The sequence below is a fragment of the Colobus angolensis genome, unplaced genomic scaffold, assembly GCF_000951035.1.
Source record: "Colobus angolensis palliatus isolate OR3802 unplaced genomic scaffold, Cang.pa_1.0 Scaffold181, whole genome shotgun sequence".
In the NCBI taxonomy this organism is placed as follows: Eukaryota; Metazoa; Chordata; class Mammalia; order Primates; family Cercopithecidae; genus Colobus; species Colobus angolensis.
In genome coordinates, this window is record NW_012114944.1 from 4,996,728 (window position 1) to 5,002,319 (window position 5,592).

Below are 5,592 nucleotides of genomic sequence, written 5' to 3' on the forward strand. Positions count from 1 at the left end.
GTGCGCAACCCCCACAAATAGACCTTCTGTTAAAAATAGCCTTTGTCTAAATGTGGAAAGGGTGTAAATATAGTAGCGGTTTCGGCTTACTACGGAGCCGCCCCTGCTCCAAGTAACAGAGGCTTATTATAGGAAGCGTGCGTCAGCAGCGGGAGGGGAGGAGAGGAATAGAGAAGCCCCGGGCCGTGGGTACAGTACCCCCCAGCAGGAGGGGGGTCAGCCAGCCAGCGTCGCCCTGTTGGGGGCAAGCGGCCGGAATGACTCTGAAACGCTCTCACAGAGTTCCTCTAGGCAGAAAACTCTAGCCGAGCTGTGGGAGGAAGGGAGGAAGGAAGGAATCGCTGTGCTGAAAAGGATCTAGGCTTGTCTTGGCGATGCCGCTCACTTTCAAGTGGGATTTCAGCAGGCATTGCGTCCTGTGTGCAGCAGGCTGCTCGCTCCTGGACACTGCAGGAAGTTTTCAAAGGAACCCCCTGTAACGACCAGCCTGCAGGCAAGCCGGTTTCCTCAGCCCTGAGTACAGAGGACAAATGTCTAGAAAATCAGTGGAAAGTGCCAGAAAGGAGTTTGATTCAAGTTTTTTTTGTTTTTGTTTTTGTTTTTAAGACTGGGTTTTCATGTCTGTGTCTGATATCACATGCTAAGTAGGTGCCTGGGGCACGGTGGACGCCTGAGCTGGACAGCTGGGAGTTGCTGCAGGCACTGCCTTCCAGTATGATGCGTGACCAAGGGAACAAAACTGTTCTGGGAAGCTCACTGCTCTGCTTTCTACAGTTACAGAGATGGCAAAGGGTTGAGTGCCTATATGGGTGTTAAGACCTGCTGCTGCCGGTGTGTCTCCCTTCCAGGCCTTTGGGGGCCCTCATTATCCCCTGGTCTGTCACCTTTTAACCCAGTGCCCTCTCCTCCCAGCCCGGGACATGTCCATGCATCCTTCACTGTCCACACATACAGCCCAACACACATACATGCACTCATGCACACCCACATTCAATGTGGGTGGGCCCTGTGGCCCTTTCCAGCAATAGCCCTCACACCCCACCCCCCACCCCCACACCCGGCATCCCACCCTGGCCCTGCACTCTCACGGAGTCCCTTCATCTGCTCTGCCCCTGCCCTCTGGCTCATCACTAGCCTTGAGCTTGCCTCTTGGACGTAAGGCAAACCTAGCTCCTCCAGGTGGATCTGCACTTCTCCTCAGATATAATTGGGGCTTGTGCGCTTATGCTGCTCCTCAAGCCAGCCTGGGTGACCACCTCACTGCTCACACCCCTGGATTGAATGCTAATGCCCCTATCATGTTTCACCGACCTGCTCCTCAGGACTGATCTTCAACCTGTCAGCCACTCCCCAGCATCATCCAAACTGCCCTGAAAACCACCTTTCCAAAATGCAGAGCCAGCAGTATCACTGCCCCACTCAAAATGCTCCCGACAGCTCCCCACCGCCTGTAAGATAAAGTCCAAACCTTGGAAGGCCGGACTCGACCCCCGTCTGCTTTTCCAGCTGTGTCTCCTGCTACCCTACCCTATATGGTGCCTACACAGGCTCTGAAGGTGGGTGATTACCCCCAGGAATCTTCCCCTTCATGCCTCTGCAGGGACCATGCTGTTTCCTTGGGCTACAATACTTCTCTTCCAAGTCTCTGCACGTCAGGATTCTCCCCACCCTTCAGGGCCCCAGTTCCAGAAGACTGCCCACCTATTCTGGGAAGACTTCTTGGATCTCTCCTCCCACAGCAACTACCTTTCAGTTTTTTTTTTCACTCCTTCTGCAAACCCCAAGTCATTTTTGTATATTTGGAAAATGAATCAAGAGGCCCAGTACTGCATCTGGGTGTGGTGCCCTCCCCTGCCCTCCAACAGAGCCTGCATGTCCCTCCATCACCAGAATGCTTGTTCCTCTGTGTTGGAGTTGCCTGTTTATCCACCGGTCTCCCCACTGGAGTCTAACTTCTTAGGGAAGGGTCTGGATGACCTTGTTCAGGCCATTGCACAGCACCATTGCACAGCGCCATTCATTACACTAAATGAACTGGGCTCCAGGGCTCTATACTTCTGCTATATAGTGAATGTTTGCATTCCTCCCAAATTTATGTTGAAACCCTAATCCCCAGTGTAATCGTTTTTGGAGATGGAGACTTTGGGAGGTAATGAGGTGATGAGGACAGGACCTTCATGGTGGGATTAGTGCCCATATAAAGAGAGACAGGAGAGTGTTCTTCCGCTCTCTGCTCTCTGCCATGTAAACACACAGCAAGGAGATGTCAAGCAAGGGCCCTCTCCAGAATCCAACCATGCTAGCACACTCAACATGTACTTCCCAGCTTCCAGAACCGTGAGAACTAAATTTCTGTGATTTCATCTACCGAGCCTAGGGTATTTGTTATAGTGACTAAGACAACTTCCTTACCTTTTCCAGATGTTCCCATCTGTTTTCAAGCCCCTCTGCTATTTTCTGCTGACCCTGCCATTGGCCCTGATACTGGTGCTAGAGCCACTTGGGTACAATCCTGGGATGCTGAGCCTGGAGTTAGAAGAACTAGGTGAGAGTTTCAGCTCTGCCTCTTACCTGCCTGCCAGTGGGCAATTCATTTTTCCTCTCCCAACAGTCTCCTCAGCCATGAAAAGGAGTGACAGCAGTCACTGCATGGGGTTGCTGTGAGGACTAAGTGAGAATGTGGAGCTGAAAGCCTCTGACAAACTGTGCAGTGCTCTTCAGATGTCGGGGCCTTTGTTGCAGCCCTCACCTACTCTCCACCTCGGCTGTGCTTTGGAAACCTGCCCAGGCACCAGCTATGTCGACTCCCGCTGCCATTCAGGCCCATAAGGATGTCCTAGAAAATACTTTTGCCACCTCTCTATGTTAACAGCTCGAAATCTCCAGACACTTCTGATTACCAGGATTTTGAGTACATGACGGTTTTCTTCCTCAAAATTCTTAAATAGCAAAAAGGCTTGAATGACAGTCAGGACTGGCAGAAGTTGGACTGTCATTGTGAACCAAGGAAGGAGGCTGCAAAAGGAAATGGGAAGAAAGTGGATATGCTGATAGTCAGGCTGGTGCTCCTCCAGGTAAGTCTACCTGCCCTGGCCCCAAGCGGCCCTGTCCTGGGCTTGGCTGGTCCTGCAGGTTCCCAGAATACAGCAGAGCTAGTGGATGGCCTGGAAAGCAAGTATTTGGGCAGATCGTATCTTCTGCCTGGAGAGAATGTGAATACTGTGGAAAGAGCCAGGCCATGAGTTCTGCAGAGCCCAGCTCTAGTTCCTGTTGTGTCCCCTTACTAACAGGGTACATTGAGTAAGTCTCCTAACCCATTAGACCCTCAGTTATGCATTGCTAAATAGAAATCATTTTGATGAGAATCAAAATCAAATGATCACTTATGAAAATTGTATGCATAGTACCTGTGATCAATAAATGGCAATTGAAACTGATTCTAAATCTATTTCTCCAGAGTAAGTATTTCATGCTGCTGGGAAACAAGCAAAGACAAGTGATTTGGAAAACTAAGGTGTTGGAGTAGGTATTTTTTCTTTAATACCTCCCAATCAGGACAGAACAATTTCCACCAGATAGGCTGAAAAACTTACCATGGGAGCAAGGATTTTGGGGGAAGGCCAAGAAAGTGGATCACTGTTTGATTATACCAGAAGAATAAGAGACTCAAATTGCTTAGAATCTCCAAAATTTGTCTTTGTAGCCCACTAAATAGAAATTCTTACAGCTAGAATACAATATATGTTTTAAAATGACACATACTAATAGAATTACATTTTGGAGAGTGGGGGCTTCTGGCAGAAATACTTTTCACCAGTCACCAATCCATAATCAATCTATACTTCTCCAGCTGTATTCCCCTCCCCTATCTGAATCTTTTTTATATATGCACACATATGTGCTTTCATGCAACACATAGTCGTATGCGTAGGTGGGATGGGGGTGGGTGGCAGAAAAGACAAGAGCTGCAACTTTGAAGGAAGACATTTCTGGTTCAAACCATGGCTCTACCTTGTATTATCTGAGCGGCATGTTGGGGAAAGCATGTTGAGGGAAACAAGGATTGTACCTGCAACACTACCTGCTTATCTACCTCAAAGATAGTTGTAAAGATCAAAGATACTGTGTGCAAAATGCTTATGTAGTGCTAATGGGCTAATGGTATCGTTGGGTAAATTCACAACATGCATGCACGTAGATATAAATGCTCATCTGTATATACAAATATACTGTTCATATGCATGCACACTGACAAATAAGCATGCATTCCTACACCTGCGTGCATTCAAACGTAGAATGGAACAATGACTGTGCACCTTTGCTACATAATCTAATTAAGATGTAGAAAATAAATTTTTTCCTAGGGGTGGTGTTCTAAGATATCATTGAGCCTGAGTTCCTATAATGTTCTGGGTAAGAGGACCATGGATGTGGGGTACAAGGCTTCTGAAGTAGAGGTGTGGGCCTGAGGCCAAGTACCTGATGTGGATGTCCAAGCAAAAGATATCTGGATTGGGTAGATGTGGTGGCCATAAGAATATGTCTCCTGGAGAGGGAGCTCAGATGATCATGGCCTCCAGCTGCTTGCACCCATATTTATGTAGAGGCCACTCTTCCTGTTGGCTGCCTCCAGACAATCAGCAATTGAGTGTGGCAGGGATACTAAGGCAGACCTGTCTCCAAGAGACAGGGAACTTCTGTTCCCTGTCTGATAGGTGACTTTGGCTTGAGGACTCTCTGATGGCCTTGCTATAGGCAGTCTAGGAGCTTCCACCCAACCTTGCTTCCCTCCCTCCTGCACTTGGGTCAGACTTGTATCAAGGTGTGATGGCTCTCTTAGCCTTTCCTCTCTCCTAGCCTTTACCAGCTCCCTCCTCATTTTTATCTCACAGATGTTTCCCCTAGTAAAATCCTCTGTATGGTTTATCCTGTCTTGGTGTCTGCACCGAAGGGGAGTACAGAATCCCAAGTCACAGAAAGAGCCCAGATAACCTGCATATCCACTCTGTGAGGCAGGGCTTCTGAACCTTCTTCCAAGGTGAGGGTGTAGGTCTGAGAAGCTCTATGACTTTCCCAAGCTCATAAGATTAGAAAGCAGCAGAGCCTGGTCCAGAACCCAAGCTTCCTGATCCCCAAATCCCTGTTCTCTTCTGCTTGGCACTGTCCACTGAGCACTTTCCCAACAGTTTTCACAAGCTTCCTATCATATCCACAATTTTCCCTGTGAAGAGGCAGTGCAAGCTTACCACTCCCATTTCGAAAATGAGAAGCTGAGAGTCAGATAGGCAAGGTCAATTGTCCAAGGTCATTGGTTAGCAAGCGACAGGGCAGGTACTTCAACCTAATTCTCCTGCCTCCCAACCCAGGTCTGCACCTTTTATCACCCTCCATGCTACTTTACCTCCTGCCAGAAATCTGGGAGTTGTCTGCTCCACCTGCCTGCCACTCTCCACAAATTCCATTTCCCTCCTCTTCCTGGAAGCACACGCCCCAGGGTCGGGGAGTCCTGGCTGTGCCCAGTATGCAGGGGCCTGGGGTCCAGCCCAGGGCTGTGGGAAGAAGCACTACTTGCCACTGTTAGAAACCCACCGC

General features: G+C 48.9%; 1 long non-coding RNA gene across 1 annotated transcript; it reads right to left on the reverse strand.

Moving 5' to 3' along the window:
* Window positions 1-456: 456 nt before the first annotated feature.
* On the reverse strand, window positions 457-2,610 carry LOC105509959. The gene is made up of 3 exons (XR_001001499.1): window positions 2,413-2,610; window positions 1,312-1,448; window positions 457-513 (listed from the first exon to the last, which is right to left on the reverse strand). It is a non-coding gene; the product is annotated as an uncharacterized LOC105509959 (long non-coding RNA).
* Between the last annotated feature and the right edge of the window lie 2,982 nt (window positions 2,611-5,592).